This window comes from Erpetoichthys calabaricus, chromosome 4 (genome assembly GCF_900747795.2).
Source record: "Erpetoichthys calabaricus chromosome 4, fErpCal1.3, whole genome shotgun sequence".
NCBI classification, from domain to species: Eukaryota; Metazoa; Chordata; class Cladistia; order Polypteriformes; family Polypteridae; genus Erpetoichthys; species Erpetoichthys calabaricus.
In genome coordinates, this window is record NC_041397.2 from 189,841,630 (window position 1) to 189,868,070 (window position 26,441).

A 26,441-nucleotide genomic window follows, 5' to 3' on the forward strand; every position below is an offset into this window, starting at 1 on the left:
GTATATTCATCTTAACAACGTTAATTCTTAATTAAGTCTTACTTAATTTTTTCCATACAGCCGGCTAAATTTTGTTGATAAAGAGCTTTGTATTTACTTGTGATGTTTACCCCTAGGTATTTAAACTGATCTGCAATAATAAAAGGGAAGGTGTCCAATCTAATATTGTGTGCTTGAGAATTCACTGGAAAGAGTACACTTTTATTCAAATTAATTCTGAGACCAGAGATCTTTTGAAATTCTGTAAGTGTTGTTAAGACTGCAGGCACAGAATTTTGTGGGTCAGATATATTCAGTACCATATCATCTTCATATAGAGAAATTTTCTGTTCCAGTCCTTCTCTGATAATCCCATTTATCTGATCTGCATTTCGACAGTGAACCGCCAGTGGTTCAATGGTGTTTTCAAATAGCAATGGTGACAAGGGGCATCCTTGTCTGGTACCACGTTCTAATTTAAACTAGTCTGAACAAATATTGTTAATACAAACTGAAGCTTCTGGATTGGTATACAGTAGTTTGATCCATGCACAAATGTTCGGGCCAAACCCAAATTTCTCTAATGTAGTGAAAAGGTATTTCCATTCAATCATGTCAAATGCTTTTTCTGCATCCAGTGATAATAATATTTCTTGGGTGTTTGACTTTGTTGGTGAGTATATTACATTAAACAGGCATCAAAGATTGGAGGATAAGTGTCGACCCTTAATAAATCCAGTTTGATCTTGTGGTATTACTTTCTCCATCCTTCTAGCTATGATTTTTGAGAGTATCTTAACATCATTATTCAGAAGTGAAATTGGTCTGTATGATGCACCTTGTAATAAGTCCTTATTTTGTTTAGGGAAGATGGTGATTAATGCTTGGTGAAAAGTTTGAGGTAGAATTTGATTGTCTCTAGCTTCTGTAAATGTTGCTAATAGGAGGGGAGCTAGCTGAGCGGAGAATTTCTTATAAAATTCTGCAGGGTAGCCATCAGGGCCTGCTGCTTTCCCGCCTTGAAGAGACTTTATAGCATCTAGTAATTCTGATAGCACCAGAGGTTTATCCAGTTCCTCTGCATTAAAAGTATCTATTTGTGGTAACTGTAATGTATCCAGAAATGTATTAGATTGTGTGTTGTCTTCTTTGACCTCAGTAGAATATAAGGATTTATAGTAGTCTCTAAATGTGTACATTATATTTTTATGGTTAATGATTTTGTCTCCGTTCGTGTTGGTGATTACTGGGATTACATTGCCAACTTCTTGCTTGTGGATTTGTTGAGCTAGAAGCTTATTAGCTTTCTCTCTGTGTTCATAGTAATGATGTCTGGATTTATACATTAGTTGTTCAGATTCTTTAGTTGTCAGGAGGTTGAGTTCTGAATGTAGAGCCTGCCATTTCCTATGTAGAGCCTCGCTTGGAAGCCTGACATGTTCTTCTTCTATTCTAGTAATTTCGCTTTTTAGTTCTGATACTTTCTTGGTTTCTAATTTATTCCTGTGGGAAAGATATGAAATAATCTGTCCTCTTAAGAAGGCCTTTAGAGTGTCCCAGAGTATTCCTGCAGAGACCTCTGAGGATGTGTTTGTCTCTAGAAAGAAACTGATTTGTTTGGATATAAATTCTGTACAGCTCTCGTCTGCTAATAGAAGCGGGTTAAGATGCCATCTACGAGGTGAGTGTGTGGGGCATAGTAATTTTAGCTCCAAGATCAGAGGTGCATGGTCGGAAATAATAATAGCATCGTACTTGCAAGATTTAATCGTAGGCAAGAAATTATTATCTATAAAGAAATAATCTATTCTTGAGTTGCAATGATGTACTGGTGAGTAGAAAGAATATGTTCTTGAGTTTTGGTTTAGAAACCTCCAGGGGTCTGATAAGTTGTGGTAAGTTACAAACTGTGTAATTATCTTTGCAGTGTTAGATGTCGTCCCCCCTGTGACAGGAGTCCTATCTAAGAGTGGATTTAAAACACAATTAAAGTCCCCGGCCATTATAATTTTATGAGTGTTCACATTGGGAATGGATGCAAATATGTTTTGTATGAATTCCTTATCATCGACATTGGGTGCATAAACATTTATCAAGATCATTTTACAGTTAAATAAGTTGCCCATGACCATCACATATCTCCCTTCCGGATCAGATACTACATCTGATGCTACAAATGGAACTGTTCTGTGTATGAGAATTCCCACCCCTCTAGTTTTCTTTGTAAAGCTAGAATGGAACATTTGGCCAGTCCAGTCCTTTTGCAGACGGAACTGATCCTTGCTTACTAAATGGGTCTCCTGTAAAAATACTATTTTAGCATTTAAACCTGTTAGGTGAGAGAGTACTTTCTTTCTCTTTAATTCGTGATTCAGGCCTTTAACATTCCATCTCACAAAGTTGACTGTCCCATCATGGAGATATTGATTCTGAGTTTTTGATGTCATTTTATAGTCTTATCTGGTATAATTATAAGGATTAAAAGGATAGATTAGATATAGCCTGCTCTCTTTCTCTCCCCCTCTTATCCCCCAACCCCTTTTGCCTCCCCACGTGAGGCTGGAACCCACTTCACAAAGTCTCGGTCCTCTGACATACCTTGAGATAGAACACGTCCAAAGCAAAACAAGCACCCACGCAGCAGTGTTTTAGGATTAAAAAGTAGAGATATCTATTGCCAATATAGTCTAAATACTATATGCCTAAAATATAATCATTAAAAAACTATAATTATATATAATCATTAACAAACTATAAGCATAAAATATATAATATAACGTTCAGCAATCTTAAAGTAATAAGATAATAAACCCAGGGGATGGTGTTAGAAAGTGGTCCAGGATAAGCATAATAAGTCTTAATGCAATAATAACAAAAACCCATGGGTATGATGTTAAACAGTCTCCTTTAGGGTAGTAAGAAAAAAAAAAGGATTAATTTCTTCAACACACACGTCTATAACTGTAATCTATAATAATAAAAGGCAAAGCCCTCACTGACTGATTCACTCACTGACTGACTGACTCACTCATCACTAATTGTCCAACTTCCCGTGTAGGTGGAAGGCTGAAATTTGGCAGGCTCATTCCTTACAGCTTACTTACAAAAGTTAGGCAGGTTTCATTTCGAAATTCAAAGCGTAATGGTCATAACTGGAACCTTTTTTCGTATACTGTATACGGCCATAGCAGGCGGTTACGTCTTGCATCATCACGCCTACCTGCGGCTGCTGCGGAAATCACCACGCCTCCCACGTAATTGACTGCCTGCCCATATAAAGCCGTTCTTCGCTGCGGTGTGTGAATTCCTTTCCTTGCTTCGCCAAGGAGGCATTCTTTTCAAAGCTTATCCACAGTTTTATAAACGAACGAGATATAAAGCCGTCCTTTTTCCTTGCTTCGCCAAGGAAGCTAAGGTGCTCTGCAGTTTTTTTGTGAAGCGGTCTTTACACATCTTTTTCGCTGTGTTATAAACGAGCGATATATAAGGCCGTCCTTTTTCCTTGCTTCGCCAAAGAAGCTAAGGCGCTCTGCAGTTTTTTCGTCAAGCGGTCTTTACACATCTTTTTCGCTGTGTTATAAACGATCGAGATATAAGGCCGTCCTTTTTCCTTGCTTCGCTAAGGAACATAAGGCGCTCTGCAGTTCGCCAAGGAGGCATTCTTTTCAAAGCTTATCCACAGTTTTATAAACGAACGAGATATAAAGCCGTCCTTTTTCCTTGCTTCGCCAAGGAAGCTAAGGTGCTCTGCAGTTTTTTTGTGAAGCAGTCTTTACACATCTTTTTCGCTGTGTTATAAACGTACGAGATATAAGGCCGTCCTTTTTCCTTGCTTCGCCAAGGAAGATAAGGCGCTCTGCAGTTTTTTTTGTGAAGCGGTCTTTACACATCTTTTTCGCTGTGTTATAAACGAACGCCATATAAGGCACATTTCATCCGCGGCTTCTCTGCTGTTGTTTTCTTCGTTTATACATCCATCCATCCATCCATTTTCCAACCCGCTGAATCCGAACACAGGGTCACGGGGGTCTGCTGGAGCCAATCCCAGCCAACACAGGGCACAAGGCAGGAACCAATCCTGGGCAGGGTGCCAACCCACCGCAGGACACACACAAACACACCCACACACCAAGCACACACTAGGGCCAATTTAGAATCGCCAATCCACCTAACCTGCATGTCTTTGGACTGTGGGAGGAAACCGGAGCGCCCGGAGGAAACCCACGCAGACACGGGGATAACATGCAAACTCCACGCAAGGGAGGGCCCGGGAAGCGAACCCGGGTCCCCAGGTCTCCCAACTGCGAGGCAGCAGCGCTACCCACTGCGCCACCGTGCCGCCCTTCGTTTATACAGTATATTTCAATCCCTTTCTTTGCCTGACTGCCTGCCGATATAAGGCGCTCCGCAGTTTATAAAGCACATTTAATCCACGGGTTCTCCGCTGTTTTATTGTTCATTTGTTAAGATTGTTATAGCTATTGTGTAGATATTTTACACTTACTTTAGTGTTCAGGTACCCATTTTCTTTATTTAATCCGCGGCTTCTCTGCTGCTGTTTTCTTCGTTTATATATTTGAATCCCTTTCTTTGCCTGACTGCCTGCCCATATAAGCCGCTGCGCAGTTTATAAGGCACATTTAATCCACGAGTTCTCCGCTGTTTTATTGTTCATTTCTTAACATTGTTATAGTTATTGTGTAGATATTTTACACTTAGTTTAGTGTTCAGGTGCCCATTTTCTTTATTTAATCCGCGGCTTCTCTGCTGCTGTTTTCTTCGTTTATATATTTGAATCCCTTTCTTTGCCTGACTGCCTACCCATATAAGCTGCTGCGCAGTTTATAAGGCACATTTAATCCACGGATTCTCCGTTGTTTTATTGTTCATTTGTTAAGATTGTTATAGTTATTGTGTAGATATTTTACACTTAGTTTAGTGTTCAGGTACCCATTTTCTTTATTTAATCCGCGACTTCTCTGCTGTTGATCAAGTACCCATTCCCTTTATTCTTCCAACTCTACCCCTATTAAAATGTCTATCGAGGTGATCACCATCAATCAAAGAACTATCACTTACCGAGTGGTGTGTATGCCCGGAGATGGCGCCTGCCTTTTCCATTCTCTGTGTTACATATTGCACGGACATATCAGGCTCACTTTTGATATCCGCAGGGACATTGTGTCTTATGTATTAAATGACTGGGACAGGTTCAAAGTGTGGACTGATGATGGTACAGGAGATAATTATACTACACAGGAGCACTATAAGACTGAAATGCTTAAGCCCTTCACCTATGGTTCTGCATGTGAGTTGATGGCTGCCGCTGAATTGTTTGGTTGTCGCTTTCAAGTATACCTAAATGGCCAAATATTTTACACCTTTGGAGAACCGTCAATGCCTCTTAAACATCTTAGATTCACAGGTGACGATTTGAGTAGTGGACACTTTGATGTTTATGAACATTTCAACTCTCAAAACATGGATGCAAAGTTATTGATGAAGCCAGTTGTATGCTTATATCGATTGACACATACCGAATGTCAGTTCAACACAAATCCAGCTCGAGCCGATTATGACAGCAGCAATCCAAGCTGTGAGAACACAGTAAAAAGGAGGCGTATCAGACGTCGTGGTAGATTTTCTGATGCAGCTAGACGGAAGCAACTTCGTGCAGCTGCCGCCAAATACTCGCACAAAAATCCACAACTTAATAAACACGCTGTGGCTAAATACTCAGAAGCAAATCCACAAGTTTATAGGGACGCTGTGGCTAAATACTCGCAAGCAAATCCACAAGTTCATAGGGACGCTGTGGCTAAATACTCGCAAGCACATCCACAAGTTCATAGGGACGCTGTGGCTAAATACTCGCAAGCACATCCACAAGTTAATAGGGACGCTGTGGCTAAATACTCGCAGGCACATCCACAAGTTAATAGGGACGCTGTGGCTAAATACTCGCAAGCAAATCCACAAGTTAATAGGGACGCTGTAGCTAAATACTCGCAAGCAAATCCACAAGTTCATAGGGACGCTGTGGCTAAATACTCGCAAGCAAATCCACAAGTTCATAGAGACGCTGTCGCTAAATACACGGAGGCAAATCCACAAGTTAATAGAGCTTCTGTTTCTAGATACGATCCCAATAATGAAAAGCGGCTCATACGAAAACAACAGGTTTGGCTCAAAAAAGCCAATTGTGGATTTGCGTATGACCCAAACATACATTATGAGTCTGACAAAACAGTACACATTGGATCCATTGATGTTCACTGTGACTATCGTCAAGCTCAGAAATGGAAATGCGAGTCTCCTGGTTTGTGCTGTAACAGTGGTAAAGTCTCTCTCACTCCTTTACGTAAGCTTCCTGGCCTTCTTGAGGGCCTGTTAAATGGCGAACATCCTCAAAGTGAGCATTTCTTGAACAATATTCGAAAGTACAACAGCGCATTTCAAATGACGTCATTTGGTGCTAAACAAATCGTTGAGGGAAATTTTATGCCTTCATTTAAAGTTCAGGGACAAGTGTATCACTTGATTGGCAGTCTTTTACCTATGCCGAGTGAGGAACACAAATTTTTGCAAATTTATTTTGTCGGGGATGATGAAAAGGAAGCACAAATCCGCTGCGCTAATTTTTCTGGACTTAACATACCCCTGGTCAAGCAATTACAAAAAATGCTCCATGACTGTAACACTTACATCCAGGACTTCCACTCCACAATGGACAGTATTTCAGATGATGACAAACACTTCAAAGTTGTTATTCACGCAGACAAAAAACCATTACATGCACACAAAGGCAGATTTAATAAACCCACAGTTCATCAAGTTGGTGTTGTCATCGTTGGGCAAACGTTCAACAATAGAGATATTGTCTTGAAAACCAGAGACAATAAACTACAACGCATTAAGGAAACCCACAGATCCTATGATGCACTTCAATATCCTCTCATGTTCTGCTATGGTGAAGACGGCTATTCTGTGTCTATACCTCAAGTTCATGCTACCAGTAAGTTACCTATGAACAAAACCGTCTCTGCAGCAAACTTCTATTCATACTGCCTTATGATCAGACAACATCATGATAATACTATCCTTTTCTTCCGAACTTTATTAAATCAGTTTTTAGTTGATATGTATGCAAAAATTAAATCCGAACGACTAAATTATATCAGACTAAATCAGAAAAAACTACGAGCTGAAAATTACGTTCACTTAAAAGATGCTATTGACAAAAACGACACTGATTTAATAGAACTTGGTCAAGCTGTGATATTACCATCTTCCTTCACTGGAGGACCTCGCTATATGCACGAGCGTACACAAGACGCAATGACATACGTACGTCATTATGGCCGCCCTGACTTATTCATCACATTTACTTGCAATCCTAAATGGCCTGAGATCACTGAAATTCAGACAACATCATGATAATACTATCCTTTTCTTCCGAACTTTATTAACCCTTTGCGGTCGTTAGGCCAGAAAACTGGCCTTAGTAAAAAGTGCGCTATAGGTCGTCAGGCCACCGCTGGTGGCCCTGCAAGTTTCTGACCGATTTACACAGTCGCCTGGTCGAGAAAAGTGGCCTGTGTTATTCCTACGTGCTTGAAAAAAATAACTGCTGTAATTATTGGCGTTTTTTCAATAATTAATTACGACTAATGTAGCGTGACGTTGAAAATTAAATACGACTGCAAAGGGTTAAATCAGTTTTTAGTTGATATGTATGCAAAAATTGAATCCGAACGACTAAATTATATCAGACTAAATCAGAAAAAACTACGAGCTGAAAATTACGTTCACTTAAAAGATGCTATTGACAAAAACGACACTGATTTAATAGAACTTGGTCAAGCTGTGATATTACCATCTTCCTTCACTGGAGGACCTCGCTATATGCACGAGCGTACACAAGACGCAATGACATATGTACGTCATTATGGCCGCCCTGACTTATTCATCACATTTACTTGCAATCCTAAATGGCCTGAGATCACTGAAATTCTCCTTCCACGTCAAAAACCTCACGATCGCCACAACCTTACCAGTCGTGTATTTCATCTCAAGATTCGCAAAATGATAGACTTGCTCACGAAGAGTAACATTTTTGGCTGTACAAATTGCTACATGTACACCATAGAGTGGCAAAAGCGAGGTATTCCCCATGCACACATTCTATTGTAGTTAAAAGATAGGATTAAACCAGCTCTCATCGATGAAGTCATCCGTGCGGAAATTCCTGATCCACAGACTGACCCTGCCCTACACAAAATAGTAAAGTCCACCATGATTCACGGCCCATGTGGACCTCATAATATCAACTCACCCTGCATGATCAACAGAATATGCACTAAGAAGTACCCGTGTCCGTTCATCTCAGAAACTCAGACCGGAGAAGATGGTTACCCTCAGTATCGCCGGCGCGCACCTACTGATGGAGGTCATACAATTAACATCAAAGGAGTAGATATCAACAACAGATGGGTGGTCCCTTATAGTCCTGTGCTGTCCCGCTTCTTCAATGCTCACATCAATGTCGAATTTTGCACTTCAGTAAAATCAATCAAATACATCTGCAAGTATGTTAACAAGGGAAGTGACCAGGCAGTATTTACAATACAAAATGAAAATGACGAAGTATCTCGATATGAAGCTGGTCGTTACATTAGTAGCTCTGAAGCAGCCTGGCGCATTTTCTGTTTTCCCATTCACGAACGTTTCCCTCCGGTCGTTCATCTTGCTGTGCATCTTGAGAACGGACAAAGAATTTATTTCACAGAAGCCAACGTTGCCGATAAAGTACACAATCAACCACAAACCACCCTTTTAGCATTCTTTGACCTTTGTAAACACAATGATTTTGCAAAACAACTTAATTATAATGAAATTCCATCATATTATGTGTGGGCAAACAACATGTTTTGTCGAAGGAAACAGGGCAACCCTGTATCAGGACATTCGGGAGTGAAAAAGCATAATGTGCTGGGACGGGTCTACACTGTACACCCGAATAACTCTGAATGCTACCATCTTCGACTGCTGCTCAACAAAATCACAGGTCCCACATCTTTCAAATCTCTCAGAACAGTTGATGGTGTCCTACATCCGACCTATAAGTCAGCCTGCAGGGCACTCGGTTTATTACATGACGATATCAACTGGGACGAGACTCTACAGGAAGCTGCTCTGTCTCGCTCACCTCAAAAGATCCGTGAACTGTTTGCTGTCATGTTGGTGTTCTGCCAAATGGAAAACCCCTTATACCTATGGGAAAAACATAAAGACAGCATAGCAGATGATATTAGGAGACAGACTGAAAAAGATCATATACGAACAGAAGTCCACCAGTGGTTAAATTTGATCTATAACAACTGTCTACAGTTGCTTCAAAACTACGTAATTGGTATTGGAGGTCAATCTCTTCATCATTACGGTTTGCCTTCACCTTTAACACAACTGGTACAACTTACGTCAAATCCCGAGTACTTGAAAGAGACATCTTACAACACCTCGCAATTGGCCAATATAGTCACAAATAACGAGCGTTTGCTAAATAGTGACCAAAAGTCAGTTTATGACCAAATCATGAGCAGCGTTGCGTCAGCCACTGGCACGGTGTTTTTCCTTGATGCTCCAGGAGGAACTGGTAAGACATTCCTAATAAACCTTCTCCTTGCAAAAATCCGAGCAAAACGTAACATTGCCATAGCTGTGGCTTCTTCTGGCATTGCTGAAACTCTTCTAGAGGGTGACAGAACTGCTCATTCAGCTTTCAAGCTGCCTCTGACCCTCAACCATACTGAATCCCCCATGTGTAACATATCAAAGCAAAGCAACATGGCCGAAGTGCTGCGACATAGTGCATTCATCCCAGACAATAAGCTGACAATGGCACACAGAGCAGGTATTGAGGCTTTAGACAGGACCCTCCAAGACCTCCGAAACACCAACAAACTTATGGGAGGCTTGACAGTGTTACTGGCTGGAGACTTCCGCCAAACCTTACCAGTCGTGCCCAGAGGAACACGCGCTGATGAAGTTAAAGCATCTCTGAAATCTTCATACCTATGGCCACAAATCAATGTTGTTACTTTAAAAATAAACATGAGAGTTCATTTGAAAGGCGACAAAAAAGCCGAGGAGTTCTCTGCTCTTCTGATGAGTATAGGTGATGGCACCTTCATTCAAGAAAATCGTAAAATAAATATTCCTACAAATCTCTGTTTCATCGTGAATACCTTACAAAGCCTTCTTCAAAATGTTTACCCCGATCTACGAAATCTCCACCAAAATGACATGTCATGGTTAAGAGAGAGAACTATCCTGACACCAAAAAATGACATGACTACGACTATAAACCACATTTTACTTCAAGAACTACCTTCACAACCAAAAACATATCAATCTGTTGATTCAGTTGTAGAAGTAGAAGACGCAGTGCATTATCAGATAGAGTTTCTCAACACTCTAAATCCTCCAGGCACTCCTGAGCATAATCTCATTTTGAAGGTTGGGGCACCAATAATGTTACTGAGAAACTTACAGCCACCAAAACTTTGTAACGGCACGAGACTTCAGGTCACATCTCTACAAAACAACCTGATTGAAGCAACTATTTTTACTGGCAGTGCCTCGGGTGACACAGTTTTTATTCCTCGCATCCCCGTTATACCATCTAATCTCCCATTTCAATTCAAACGCATTCAATTTCCAGTAAGGCTCTGCTTCGCAATGACAATAAGTCTTAAGGACAAACACTACAAAAGGTTGGCATTGATTTGAGGCAGGATTGCTTTTCACATGGCCAACTGTATGTTGCATGCTCAAGAGTAAGCTCAGCGCACAGCTTGGTCATATTACAACCGGAGGGACGAACTGACAACGTCGTGTACAAAGAGATCCTTAACAAATAATTATTTGTATATTTTCCCTCAGTTTAAAAATGTTTACTTTTTTCTTAATTAAAATATTCAGCCAGTATTTTGCCGCTGCGAAGCGCGGGTATTTTGCTAGTTAAATCATAAACAGAAAGCGTCCAAGTAATGAAAAGGATGTATAATTATAATACCCGTATCATTGCAAGTGGATCAGATAGCAGGTGATATCTCCTTGCCATGCCATGACAGGATGCGACTCACTTTTGTGTTTCAGAATAGTGTTGGGATCAGCTTTCTTAACTCCTTTTCTGCTTCTTCCTTGCTTGAAAAGATGTGATATTGGCCTTGAACATCCACTTTCAGTTTGGCAGGGTACAAGAGGCTGTATTTGATATTGGCTTGCCGTAACCGCTGTTTAATGTTGTAGAAGGCTGCACGTTTAGCAGCTGTTGCGGGAGAGAAATCAGGGAAAATACGAATGTGGTTATTTTCAAATATAATCTCTTGCTTGCGTCTGAGGAGTGTCATCACTTCTATCTTACATAATAATCTCTCGAAGCGGGTAATAAAAGAACTAGGTCTAAAGGTATTTGACCCGCGTATGCGATAAGCTGCTGCTATCTCGGTATCTGACTTAAAGTCCTCTCCAATTATTTTAGAAAATAGTTCAGCTGCGAATTTCACTGGGTTTGGACTTTCACGACTCTCAGCCAGACCTTCGATTCTAATATTATTCCTTCTGTTTCCATCTTCCAGAGCAGCGAGTCTGTCTCCGAGTTTTTTGCATTTGGAACAGGCAGCTGTTGCTTTTCCATTAGCGGTGGATGCTAGATTTTCAGCTCTTTCAATTCGTGTCGTGAATGCCTGCTTAACATCCTCCAACTGATTGGCAAGTGTGCTCAGTTTAGACGCGCTTTCCTGGATGTGCTCCTCAATTTTATCCAGCATAGCATTAAAGGCTGCCTCAAAGCGGATATATACGCTTTTCTCCGAGTCTTTATTATCTTACCGCAGCTCTTGCAGCTTCCATCATAGCAGCTTCTCACTTGGCTTCTCGCTTTTCTTTATATCTTGCTTTATCATAGAATATTAATAACTTTCAATAAACTCGTCAAGACTCAACACTACACATGTCTACAGGCATTGTATAATTTATCTAGAACAGTGTTCCTTAAACTTTTTTTTTTCACACGACCTAATCTTGCCCTTCTTTGTGTCTTTGAAACCCAGTCTATGAAGACCATGAGATTGGGGTGGGTCTGATAGTGAAAGTGAAACAATGTTGATTAATTAAAATACCCGCTGCGACCCATCACGAGACATTTTGCTGACCGTACATGACCCTTTCTCATTGAATACAAAGGTGAGTCACGATCCCATGTGACCCTAAAGGTGGCATCCCGTGACCCATTTTGGGCCCGACCCATAGTTTATGAAGCTATGATATAAAGCAAAAATTCTCCTAGTGTTTTGGAATTGCCACCATGCCAAAATCAAAGATATGGTGAATCCTGTGGGCATCAGTCCCTTCACAGCATACTTCTTCCTTACAGTTTATGCATTTATTGTGCTACATGTATTTATGAAAAAATACTATCATTCAAATCCAACAGTGCTGAATTTCGACTAGCGATCCTTAATAACCCACAACATTACTTGGCTGCATTTAATTTAAGGTGTTAATGAAACATAGAATGATACAGTAAGCAAGCGTTCAGTGTGAGAGAAAATCGTCTAAGTTCATAAAGGAGAAGGACATGGAGGCATGATTTACTGTACAAGCAGTTTCAATCTAACAAAACACAATTGTCACATGAGGACATAATCAAATGAGTAAAACTTACGGTGATCAAATAAACAAAGCAAAGGTGGAAAATGTCACAGATACATAATAAAGCAAGAGAATAACTAGGCAGGAGAAAGTGGAGAGGGATGCTGCAATAAAGTGTCTGTTAATGACAGAAGCCTGAAAGTAAATGTTCCTAATTACTACTGCATGACTCAGTCTTTAAAATTTAGTTTATTGTTATTGTGTTGTCTTCCCAGGGTGCATACTTTGACCACTTAACTCATGTAGTATTTACAAGTAATAATACGATAACAGTAAAGTACAAAACATTTTTATACACATTTATATATGTAAGTACACTTAACAAAGTTAAAATCACTAAAACATTATCAGTCTTATTGGTTACATGTAAACAAACTAATGCCAGTATAAATGGCTGTTAAAGTAGGAATTGTGGTACGGCTGCTTGATAGTGGAAGAGAGAAAAACAAAAACTCCAGTTAACAGCAATGCTGGAGAAATGAATACCTCTAGGGCCAACGGTCGTTCATATTTTATTATGACAGTGTATTGGCCCAGGTAGCCTGGTCATCCTCCCCTTCTTGTGCATTCAACTGACATCTACAACTGATAGATAGATAGACAGATAGATACTTTATTAATCCCAAGGGGAAATTCACATACTCCAGCAGCAGCATACTGATAAAAACTATATTAAAAATAAAGAGTGATAAAAATGCAGGTATAACAGACAGTAACTTTGTATAATGTTAACATTTACCCCTCCAGGTGGAATTGAAGAGTTGCATAGTGTGGGGGAGGAACGATCTACTCAGTCTATCAGTGGAGCAGGACATTGACAGCAGTCTGTCACTGAAGCTGCTCCTCTGTCTGGAGATGATACTGTTCAGTGGATGCAGTAGATTCTCCATGATTGACAGGAGCCTGCTCAGCGCTCGTCGCTCTACCACGGATCTCAAACTGTCCAGCTCCATGCCTACAATAGAGCCTGCCTTCCTCACCTGTTTGTCCAGGCGTGAGGCGTCCCTTTTCTTTATGCTGCCTCCCCAGCACACCACCGCGTAGAAGAGGGTGTTCTCCACAGCCGTATGATAGAACATCTGCAGCATCTTATTGCAGATGTTGAAGGACTCCAGCCTTCTAAGGAAGTATAGTCGGCTCTGTCCTCTCTTGCACAGAGCATCAGTATTGGTAGTCCAGTCCATTTTATCATCCAGCTGCACTCCCACGTATTTATAGGTCTGTACCCTCTGCACACAGTCACCGCTGATGATCACGGGGTCCATGAGGGGCCTGGTCCTCCTAAAATCCACCACCAGCTCCTTGGTTTTGCTGGTGCTCAGTTGTAGGTGGTTTGCGTCGCACCATTTAACAGAGTCCTTGATTAGGTTCCTATACTCCTCCTCCTGCCCACTCCTGATACAGCCCACGATAGCAGTGTTGTCAGCGAACTTTTGCATGTGGCAGGACTCCGAGTTGTATTGGAAGTCTGATGTATATAGGCTGAACAGGACCGGAGAAAGTACAGTCCCCTGCGACGCTCCTGTGCTGCTGACCACAATGTCAGACCTGCAGTTCCCGAGACGCACATACTGAGATCTGTCTGTAAGATAGTCCAATAATTGTGTAAGCTAAAGTAAACAATATTGCCTGGCCATTTTCATTACTTTAATTAAACCTTCTCTATTCTGTTTCTTTTCTGGTATTGTACTATGGCACTGTGCCACGCTGCGATCCTTGCCAATGGGAGGTGACAGTAGAGGTAGTAGACAAAAAAGGCAAGGATTTAATTCTCATTAGACTTATTCTGTAGAATGTCATCGTCTCAGGTCACCAAAATTATGACTTATTCCAACTATGAGTTTTTGGTTTCTTCTTTAATTTAATCAGATTGAAATTTACTTAGTATTCCGGTGTGTCTAACATTGTTTGTTCCTGTGTGTATATGAGGTACAGTTTAATTTTTTATGTTAGTGCATTTTAGCTGGAAACTTGCAGGCACACTCTGAGCCTGTACTCGATGAAGAGTTCTGTACAAGAACAAGGGGGCTCCGCCCCCTGCTCGCTTCGCTCGCCTACCCCCATTGTTGGGTAACCCGAAATACATTGATGAATGTATGAGATATATTGGAGTGTAAAGGTGTAGATGACGAACAAAGGACGTATATTCATTAATCCTAATGAATGTTCACTAATAGTGGACTCATTACAGAATGCGTTGTCAGCTAACTGGCGGAATTGTTTAGCGGCTGTCTGTCATTCCTTTCTTTGCCATTTATCTATTGACTCTGCTGTTTGAGAGGCGCGTTGTAGGCGCCTACGTTCATTAATTGTATTCAGGCGGGTTCGCTTCTGTATGTCCGCAAGTTGATATGTTTCGTTTTGGAGCCGTGACTCGTTTGGTTGCGTTGTTTGAGAAGTGCGTTGTAGGCGCCTGCGTTCATTTGTTTTATCCAGCCGGGCTCGTTTTTGTAGCCCCGTAAGTTGAGCTCTTTCTTTTTGGAGCCGTGCCTGCTTTGCTTGCGGCATTTCAGACGCGCGCTATAGGTGCCTGCGTTCATTGATTCTATGTTCATTGTATTTGTCCATGCGGGCTCGCTTTTGTAGTTCCATTAGTCGAGCTGTTTGGTTTTGGAGCCGAGACAGTTTTGCTTCCGCGGTTTCAGACGCGCATTGTAGGCGCCCACGTATCCGCACATGCGCCCTCCGTACTATCTCGGGTTTGACTGTGCTGTGTTTTGTGGATGTTTGGGGACTCCGTACTTTGTCTGGTCTGACTGTGGGGCGGGAGGCCGAAGCCTCCTCTGTTTGTGTTCTCTGTGAGTACTTATAGTATGGTACTAGGGGGCTCCGCCCCCTGCTCGCTTCGCTCGCCAACCCCTGGTGTTGGGAAATTACAAAGAGCGTGATGTATGAATGAGATATAGCATAGTGTGAAGGTGTAGATGATGCAGATAGGAAGCAAACAATAAAGTGTTTGGCACAGTGTAAAGGTCTATTGGAAAATTTCTTTGTAAACAACATTAGTAGTAAAGATGGTGTCTTGTCCTTGAATGAGTTTTCCTTGGCATGGAGCATTTATGATCTTAACTTTAACGTCAGATGAACGTCGAAGTTGTGAGAAGGCCACATAAAGTTGTTCATGTACAAAAACGGGCTCAGATAGGTAGATGCCAACCTTTTGCATGGTTTGTCCTTGTGATTTGTTGATGGTCATGGCAAAGGCAGGTTTAATGGGGAATTGTTTCCGTTTAAGTGTAAAAGGTAATTCCAGGTCAGAACTTGTAAGGTCAATTTTAGGAATTAGAACAGTATTGTTAGCATGTCATCCTGTAAGAACTGTTGCTTGAATAACATTGTGTGTTATGGTGTAGACGACTAAACGTGTACCATTGCATAAACCCTGTTTAGTGTTAAGGTTTCTTAATAGCATGAGTATTGTTCCGTTTTTAAGGCTAAGACTGTGTTGTGGTAATCCGGCTGGGTTAATAGTGTTCAAATATGCTAAGGGGAAATTAAGATGGTCATTGTCGTCATCAGAGTCAACTTTGTCAGAGCTTAGAAAGAGGTGTGACTCTCCAGGAAGTAATGAAATGACCTGGTTATTAATGTGATCAACAGTAATATTTTTTGGACATAATATACTTCGTTGTGTTAAAAGGGGCATTTGGTCTAATAAGACCGCTGTTCCAAATATCTCCGAAAGTAAGTGGTCGCAGATGAAGGGTTGAGGAATTGTAATAATATCTGGGTGAAGTCCATCTGTATTGGTGAGTGTACAATGTTCTAGTTGTAGTAACCAATTGTTATATTCGGGATCTGGAAATCGCATGTTTTGTACCAAGTGTATCTTTAGAAAGCAATGCCAATTGTTCGCGTAACATTTTTTGTTCCGCGGTTTTAGAAGCGCGCCGAGGTGAATTTTTTTTTTTTGATGCGGGTTCGTGTTTGTGGTCCCGTTACTCGAGCCGTCTAGTTTTGTATCCGTGATCGTGAATTGATGACTTGTTTGATCTTTATCGTTAGGAATATGGATAAGTAATAAGTAGGATCGAACTCACTGTTAATATGCGGACTGTTCGTTTCTTCATATTATCACCAATCAGGTCTCGCGCCTGTATATGTATTGTAGTTCGGTCTCGTTTTGTTTATATGACGTCGTCGCGTATTTTAAGGTGGACTGAATAATAGCTGAGCGCATGGCATGTGGAGCAATAGGTAAGCACTGTCTAAAATCTACTCCTAATAAAAGTACCTTTCCTCCAAAGGGAATATTATTATTCATCAACGCAATGCCAATTGTCCGCGTATTTTAAGGTGGACTGAACAGTAGCTGAGCGCATTGTAAGTGGAGTAATAGTTAAGCACTGTCTAAAATCTCCTCCTAATAAAAGTACCTTTCCCGCAAAGGGAATATTATTATTCATCAACGTTTGTAGAAGTTTATCAATGGTGTTGAGTAAGTGACTGGATGCCATTGTACATTCATCTATAATTAATAGTGTGGCAAGACGGATGTCACGTGCATTGTTACTGTACAATACAATACAATACAGTTTATTTTTGTATAGCCCAAAATCACACAGGAAGTGCCGCAATGGGCTTTAACAGGCCCTGCCTCTTGACAGACCCCCAGCCTTGACTCTCTAAGAAGACAAGGAAAAACTCCCAAAAAAACCTAGTAGTAGTAGTACTGTGCATTGTCATAGTGGATACCGATGTTTCTGTGATTGGGACCGGTATTTGGAATAAGGAGTGACATGTGTTTTTGGAGCCGAGACATTTTTTCTTCCGCGGTTTCAGAAGCGCTTTGTAGGTGCCGACGTGATTTGTGCATATTTGCGTTCTTGATTTGTTTCAGGGTGCACTGTTCCAATGTGATGTAATATTTGTCCACATACGCGAAAGCAGTATGGGTCATTGCCTTTTGATGACCTGATATTTACTCCGGTAGATGCAAAATCAAATGAACTATTGTAGGATGTAATGCAGTTCATAAAGTTTTTACTTTCAGGTACTTCGTTAGTTAGAAGCTTCAGTAGATATGCAGGATATGAATGTAAAGGAGGCAGTGTAATTTGACTTTTTTGACAACAACGTGTAAATTCATTACTTGTATTGCCATTTGTTTCTTCAGGGAAGTCAAGTGAATGACAATGATTGCAAATGACATTCATTAATCCCAATGAATTTTCATGAAAAGTGGACTTATTATTGAACGCGCTGTCGGCTAACTGGCGCAATCGTTAGTGTGGTCGTGGGTCTGAATCGTCCTTTTTGTGTACGTTTCGTATGCTATTTCCATAGTCTGTCCCGTTTCGTGTCCAATGGGCTTTGTGTGGCGCTCGCGGCTTGTTTTTTTTTGTGTGCTGGGGGCTTGTTGCCTGAGTTTTTATTTCTGTTAGTGGAGGGGGTGTTTGTGTGTCGTGGGGCTGAATCGTCCTTTTTGTGTGCGAACCGTTTCGTGTGCTAGGTGTGCCTGCGTGTGACTCCTTTGTTTTTGGTGTCCTAGGGGCGCGTGGCCTCATTTCTTATTTCAGTTACTGGAGGGGGGCTTTGGGTGTCGTGGGTCTCAATCCTCTTCTTTGTGTGTGTCCCGTTTCGTGTGCAATGGCTTTGTGCGTTTACGTTGCATTCCATCGTAAATGGAATGGGGGGGGTTTGTGGGGCGCCTGCGCAGTACGTCTTTTGTGGCCACGGCCCATGGCCGGATGTCCCTGCGTCCATCCGGTTTAGCATTCTCAGTTAGTAATATGGATAAGTTGAACTGAATTGGTGTTGTGACACTAACCTTTGAATTTTATTACTTAAGGTGACTTTGATACAGTTGATGTTGTCTGGCAGCAACAGTAATGATAATCAACGAGGGGTGTGGCTAACAAGTTATCAGATATAAGGCACTACAATATTAATACACAGTAAAATCATAGAGGCACTATAACTGAAGTTTTCATTGCACACTGAGGATAATACAAAAGATGTTGTGCAATGAACAGGCTATGTAAACTGATGTTTCTCATAATTCAATGTTAAAACATAATTCTTTGTTAATAGAAATTAACAGAACTTATTAATTTAATTATTCTGAGAGTTATACAGACAGTTCTTTAATGGATTCATTCAAGGTCAAAAGTACTGCTCAATGAGACAACCCCACCAAGCAGGAGGTTGGAGATAATGCAGACCTTGTTTCAATCCGTTGAGTTTAATTATGTGAAATGAAGGCAGTCAATTTACATAGCCAGAGAGAAAATCGTACACAGAGAAATCTATCTAATCAATACTTTGCAACATCATGAAGATCTGGGAAAATTACAGTGTGATCTACGATCACATTTTTCAATTGAAAGTTTGCTTGATGCCCAGTTTAAGTGCTGTAATAAGGAAACATTTTAACAATTATAGGGTATTCTGTGATTTCTAATTAATTACACTAGATTATTTGGTATCAGGCGATTTTCATGTCTCTGATTTTAAATCTCTGTCTTGTGCTTCCAGTTTAGAGGTCTGCTTTACATATAAGCATCTCTGATTAAGACCTGCTGCTATCTGTTTCACTGCTCACTTACAGTATAGTGCTTAAGAGATTTATGTGATGAAAGATTTGGGTCTGTAATATATAGACGTATCAGCAGAAAATGAAAAGAAAAATGCTAGCATTTGCAGTATAAAGCACTGAACAGTCATAAAATGGTTGAAATGTTGTATTATTTCCCATGATCCTTTTTTAATCTAAAGCAAGGCACATTTATGCCAACAGCACTTTTGAGTATTGCTTTTACACATAATTGTGACACAGTGTAGGTAGTACTAAAATAAGATTTGAATATGTAATCTTAACAGTAGTATTCTGACATTTTATCATATTTAAAATTACTACAGGGACATGTAGAGTATTGTATTAGGCACACTGCATTTCAGAGCACTTTATTAAATGCTCATGTATAGTATCCAAAGCACACCATTTTTTCTATCAATATATTTATAAAATATGAAAGTGCAAAATTTCAGCTTCAAGTCTTTTACTGTCATAATTCCACATAATATGAATTTGTCACTTATTTAGGTATCTGTTGAAAACTTGCTTCTGTAAAATAATTTAATATCTTTGTACAGTCTTTTAAGCAAATCATGCAATTTACACCATACTGTCACATCCATTTACAAAGCTGTTGGAGGACGAGGAAATATTTGGATATACTGCTTACTATCTACCAAATTTCATAGTAAAGACTTGAAGGAATATGTGTTATGGCTGACTTGCAGGAGCATAATATTTAAAAATAAAGGTGTTTCCAAAATATCCAGGTTTATAACATGAAAACTAAACTGCAGACAGATTTCATGACCAGCTAGGAACTTGACTCCGAAGACAAACATAACATGATTAGAAAGCTAGATGCATGTGCCCCGACTAAGAGAACATATTAGTAAAGAAACCAAAATGACAAGAAGAAGAGAAGCTAAAAGAGCGAGAGGGAAATTTTCAGGGAACGAAGGAAAGTTAGGAGACATCCTTTGGTCTATCACATGAAAAGATGAGTCGGCAGACAGCCCATGATGTGACTGTGTGCTTCAGCAGTCCATTATGGGATAATATGCAGACAGGAATATTCTCCAGCTGAAAGAGAAATGGCCTAACAAATACTCATTTCCTAATCAAATATTTCCTAAAACTATAAAGAAACGAGCTATAGTATATTTGCACTTGGACATAGCATCATTGTGCATGCATCTGTAAAATTGTGGAACATAAGAAAGCTCTTGCTACAACATCATAGAAGCGGACAAGTAAGCAGGAACACCGTGTCTTATATTTCAAAGCTTACAATAATATAACTGCTAGTGACCAGAAAGGGTAGTGTCATAAGTGTTTGTTGTATTTTGCCAACACAAGACACATAGTGTTATAGTAAAAATTGACACATTTTTTTCTCTAATTTAAAACATAATAGACTATAAAATGTAATCTTGATTTAGTGGTATCAGCTTGAAAGAAGAGGCAGTACAACATGATGGCATAATAATTAATGCTGCTGTTTCAAAGATTTAGAAACCCTGCTTTAATTCTCATCTGGGGTGTCTGTTTTTGTGGAGACGGTATTTTTTTGTCTTTATGTTACTTTTCTCCATCTTCCTGAAGATAAGGTTTCTAAATTAACCCAGTGTAAATTTAGGGATTTCTATATGAGACACAGAACTAGGAGGCCATTTGTATATATCATCCTGCTTGCTAAAGCCCATCAGCCCTGATACATATATGCCAGAGAGTATCAGATATGGACCCTGGCCTTGGGGCTGGCTCACAGAGCGAGTGGATAGTGTGGCATATGGTTTACCTCTGACCCCGGGTGAACAGAGTGAGGCGAAACAAAGGTTCAGAGCAGCTGTAAGCATGTGCTGCTGCTGAAGACTTGAGCACTGTGGCAGAAGCAGTTACTGAAAATGGCGAATGTCTTTTTAAGGGCCATTCGCCAGCAGTCAGTGTAAAGTGGCTAATTCTATTCCTCCATCTCTCACACCCTTTGGAGTGTTACAGTATGAAACAGTTCAGTCTAAATTACTTGTATACCAGAATGGATAAATTCTATACCTTTTGAATAATTCATTTCTTAAAATTCAACATTTTAATTCCTATTCATTCAGAGTTGCTGTAAATGTGGCATCTATTTTCTTAGTCAGTTTTATCAAACAAATCTCTTTTCTTCTCTGTTTAGGTGGTGACATCTTTTGTTGTTACACAGAATTTTTGTGTCTCAGTTTCTGCATTAGAAAACAATTACATAACTTTTTTTTAAATAAGAAGTACTTCTCTTTCCATTTCAGTCTATGGCATTTTAAGTAAAGGGCTCATATAGTTGCATTTTTTGTTTTATTTCTCAGTGAGAAGAAGGTTTGAATTCTTTTTGTTATGTGAAGTTCAGAGCAACATAATTTTATAAAAGCAGATTTACTCAATGTTTATTCAATGTTATTTGTAATTTTAACACTTTCTGTATCAGAATAATCTAAGGAATGTTAAGCTTTACTTAAAGGCGGCTGCAGTTTTTATAAAGGAAAATGTTGTGACAAAGCTCATCATTAAGCCTAGCAGTGAACTCACTCGACCTCAATAAAGTATACAACCAACACAAATCAGTAAAAAGTGAAAAGAATCTGTTATCAAATGTCAAGAAGTATGTTTCCAGTTTTAACACATGAACAGTAATATGTAGCAACATCACACCAACACCAACGTTATTATAAAACAACATTAACATAAAAATAAATCCCAATTTACAGTCCAGAAGAACTTATGTGTATATGGTGGATTAATGAAATGTTCTGTAAATGAGAATGGTTAACTGTAAAAATGTTACTGTGCATGACTGTCCAAAGAGTAGCCCAAAGTTAGGCATAAACCCTGCAGTCCAGATGCTTCTGAATTCCTGACAATTTTGACTTAATGCTATTCAGAGACGTTCCTGTGTGTTCCTAAGGTGTTACTTTGTCAACTTCAAACACTGACCATATAGACTAGTAAAATACTGGCAGATCTTTGCTCCAGGGTTAAAATATGTTTTTGCTGCATCTGCTATAAGCTCAGTATCACTAACTGATCTTCCAAAACAAGTGTCGCGTCACTTTGCAGCGGTTGCAAGGATGCTAAAATTCACGCTGTCCGAAGATGATAATTTGTTTATTTTACTACAGGGACCCCAGAAATATACCTAGCCTTGAAATAGCACGCAAACACACACAGCAACACTGATAAGCAGCTCAATGAATTGATAAATAATAAAGATTTAATAAAGATAATACAATTATATATTAAGCAAGTAATGAAGGAAAGAAAAACAATTATTGAACAAAACAACATGGACACAAAAGTCCTCCTCAATTCCCCAACAGCGATAATTACTTACAAACATTATAAAACCGATCAAAACGTCAAGTACTAGACAATAAACAATCAACACTTACAACATAGTCCAAAACACAGTCCAGTGCAACAGGTGCAGATGACGGTGAGAATAAATTGAGATGCCAAATGAAGAGCTGCTTGAGTGGTCTGAAAGTTTTGCCCGTGTTCCAGTTATTGGGTAAAGATCTGTAGAAGTTGGGAGCCCTCCCCGGATGAAGACATTTGCCAGCTCAGACAAAATCGTACAGGCACAGGACAAGCACATAAATCCAGAATGAAGCTGTAATCCAAGGGAAGATTGTATCCCGGAGGTTGGATGAGAAGCATATAAATGAATTTAGACAGATGATCATGATCTCCTCTGCGTCTTTTTTGGGTCCTTTTTAAATTGACCATTTAATTATCCTTCTTCCCAGCTACTCCTGCACCCTCTGAATCTGCCCAGTGGTGTACTACTGCTTTTGGGAGTTGTAAGCAATTTAAGTATTGCTGCTGCAACTTAATTCTTCTTCCTTTTATTTGCTACAAGCAACCTAATTAAAGGTGCAGGCTTCCACTGTCCAAACTAACATGATTGGCAATCCACATTTACTAGAAACATATTTAACAGACATATAAGATAGGAGACCCCTGTATGTGTGTCACTGTTACAGGTTATTTCTATGCTTAAAAGGCTGTATTTTCAGTTTTCTGGACTTTTGCTTGAAGACTCGGAATTTTATAGTTTGATAAGTAGCAAATTAAAAAATAAAAATCCTAGAAAAGTCATACAAATGTTTTTTTTTTTTTACTCACCTGATTACGTAATTCCTTAACCAAATTTGTATAATCATCTCTTAGAAAGTGAAATCTACTGTGTGTTTCAGAGGCAACAAAAAATACGTCTTTGTTCATAAAGTCAAGGCAGATGGATATGTTTTAGAATAGATATGGTAATATGTCAAAATCAAAATGTAAATGTCTCTGTGGAACAGGAAGGCATTTGATTTGACTGGCTGACTGATTTTGATTTACACCTCTTCAGCAAACTACACACTGAAGCTGAACGCTAAAATAATGCAATGAAAAACTGGGTATGTACTACAGCGTAAGTGTTAGTGTCACAGGCTTTTACCATTAAAATAATTTATCATTAAAACTAATAGAGAAATGGGATGGGGTGGTAGTGGTTTTTTTTTTATTTAAGGAAATACAACTTGTTATTTAACTCTTTTTTTTATTATATATCACAAAGTGTTCTAAATATTGGCTGAGAACCTATATAATATTTAGAATTTATAAAGTTTAGAAACTGTAATCTGAGTATAATTTGCTTAATATGATTGTGGTCTGTAGCTGTGTTCCACTCATGTTTTTGTTTTCTGCTTTAGCTAATTACGGTGTTTTTTAGAGGTAAAAATTTGGATCTCGGTTGCGCTGATGTTCCTCCCCTGGGTTTTGCTGTTTTCTTAATGAGATAAATTGCTATAAGTAAAAACTATTCAGGTTACATGTTTGTGATTTGCATGACATAAAATCTACAATAATTTAGTATTTGTTTGGTCACATTTTAAAGTAGCAAACTCTCTTAAAATACTGATAGCACTGAAACACAAAGAAAAGTAGCACATTCTTAAATTCAGTCTCGTATTTTGTAGTACAACATACTCCTCATGTTAATAGCATCACTAATTGTGCTCCTAGGTGGACCTAAAGGGACAATAGATTTATTGTTTTCTTTTGTGGTAATTTTGATACTTTCAGTTCCCCCAGTCTTTCAGTTCATCTTGAGTTATCCCTTTTTGTGTAATATACAGTGCATCCAGAAAGTATTCACAGCGCATCACTTTTTCCACCTTTTGTTATGTTACAGCCTTATTCAGAATTCTGGGGAAAAAAATGAATTTAATCCATTTGGGAATAAGGCTGTAACATAAGAAAATGATGAATGATTATTAGTGCTAAGAGTCCAAATGTAGTTATCCACAGACTGAGGTTATCAACACATTCCTAGCCATTATTTCTTCTTGAAAAGGTAACTGACATTAGCATAACATTACAAAGACAGAATTACAAAAGTTATTCCTGATGAATCTGTTATTTTTTTAATATATCTGTTATTTTGTTTTAGCGTGTAACAATGCCTTTATGAATGTTTTACAAGCATTTTAAATCAGAAAACTCTTTCACTGCATCTTCTTTCAGAATTTTTTGATAACTATAATGAATTCATTGGCATTATTTGCCATGTCATTTAAAACGGTTCCGTACCAACACCTTGTTTTCCTGTTTGCCACTTTACTGTGCTCCTGTAACTGTTATTGTGCCATGCTGGGCATCATTTAGTTTAAAAAGAGAGATTACTAAACTTTACAAAATCATCTATTTGTATTGAATTAATCACAAGATAAATTCTTTTCCAGACATCTACTTTGCTCTTTATCTTTGGCATTTGTACCACCCCTCCAAGTAAAGCATTTAATAGGATATTATGTCATTGTTCTGCATTTTCATAGAAAGTTTAAACAATGATGTCCGTGTACCTATAGCATTTTAGTGTTTTGTTATTTTAATATGGTAAAAAAAACTGATCAAATCATTCAACCATAATTCCTTTCAATATAGGATTTCTAGATTTTGGCTCCTTATTAATTTTACAGTCAAAACAAAGATATAAAAATGTGTTTTCACAGGCCTCAGAGTGATTTGGAATCAGTCTCTCAGTGGTTGTTTTCAAGGATTTCTGCTACTGTTCTTGCTGAAAGAAATGAATGTGCAGTTCTTGTTCCCTGCTTGCAGAGCAATAAACAAATTTAAGGACTTGGGTACTTGTTTTAATGTTTAAACTAGTACTAGACTTAACTGTATTTATAATATGCTAAACCAGGTCTCAGTAGGCATTGGTTGAGGTACAAATATGCCAGCATAGATAGTATAGTAGACTGGAAAAAAAGATGTGCATGCTGGAGTTGCTACTCGCCCCTTTACTTTATTTCTGAGATTTAAAAAAAATGTTAAAGGTGAACCAGTTGGGACTTGGGCTGCAAGCAGTGAAATGAAACAGAATGTGCCCTTATTGGTAGGAGGCATTACACCCAATAGTTCTTTAAAATATTACAAAGGATTATTTCTGTGTTATCGAAAAGATAGGAAATCCAATTTTCCCTGTCATAAATTTCACTTGAATGCTCTAAAAAGGTGAAGCTCTAAGTTAGACAATTCAGAGTAAAGAAAGCTACCTAAATTTTCTGAGTTGTGACATAGCACTGACCTTTTACCTCAGTAAATAGTGTAAAATAAAAAAAAATCAAATTCAACTAGAAATTACATTTTTGTGATTGTATTTTACACCTTTAATATGTTTATTTGCACTTTATTTTCACAAAAATTCAGTTTATCTTTTGTTTTTGTTTTTTGCAAACCAAAAAACAAATAACCACCTCTAGGTGGACCTAAAGGGACAATAGATTTATTGTTTTCTTTTGTGGTAATTTTGATACTTTCAGTTCCCCCAGTCTTTCAGTTCATCTTGAGTTATCCCTTTTTGTGTAATATACAGTGCATCCAGAAAGTATTCACAGCGCATCACTTTTTCCACCTTTAGTTATGTTACAGCCTTATTCAGAATTCTGGGGAAAAAAATGAATTTAATCCATTTGGGAATAAGGCTGTAACATAAGAAAATGTGGAAAAAGTGATGCGCTGTGAATACTTTCCGGATGCACTGTATGTGATTAATAATGTAACTTTGGCTTCTTTGACATTCATTCTGAGTTTAGGGCAAACTTGAGAGAATTCCTCTAAGTCATAGATAACACAGCATAGGTGGCTGTAAGTCTCACTCAGATGTTTCACATCTTTTGACAGTGGGCTATACTTTGAC

The 26,441-nt window shown here is 39.0% G+C and overlaps 1 protein-coding gene across 2 annotated transcripts in view; it reads left to right on the forward strand.

The window, feature by feature from the left end:
- The window catches only part of grtp1a (growth hormone regulated TBC protein 1a), a 131,432-nt gene that overhangs the window by 83,206 nt on the left and 21,785 nt on the right, over positions 1-26,441 (forward strand). The gene's annotated exons all lie outside the window — the stretch shown is intronic.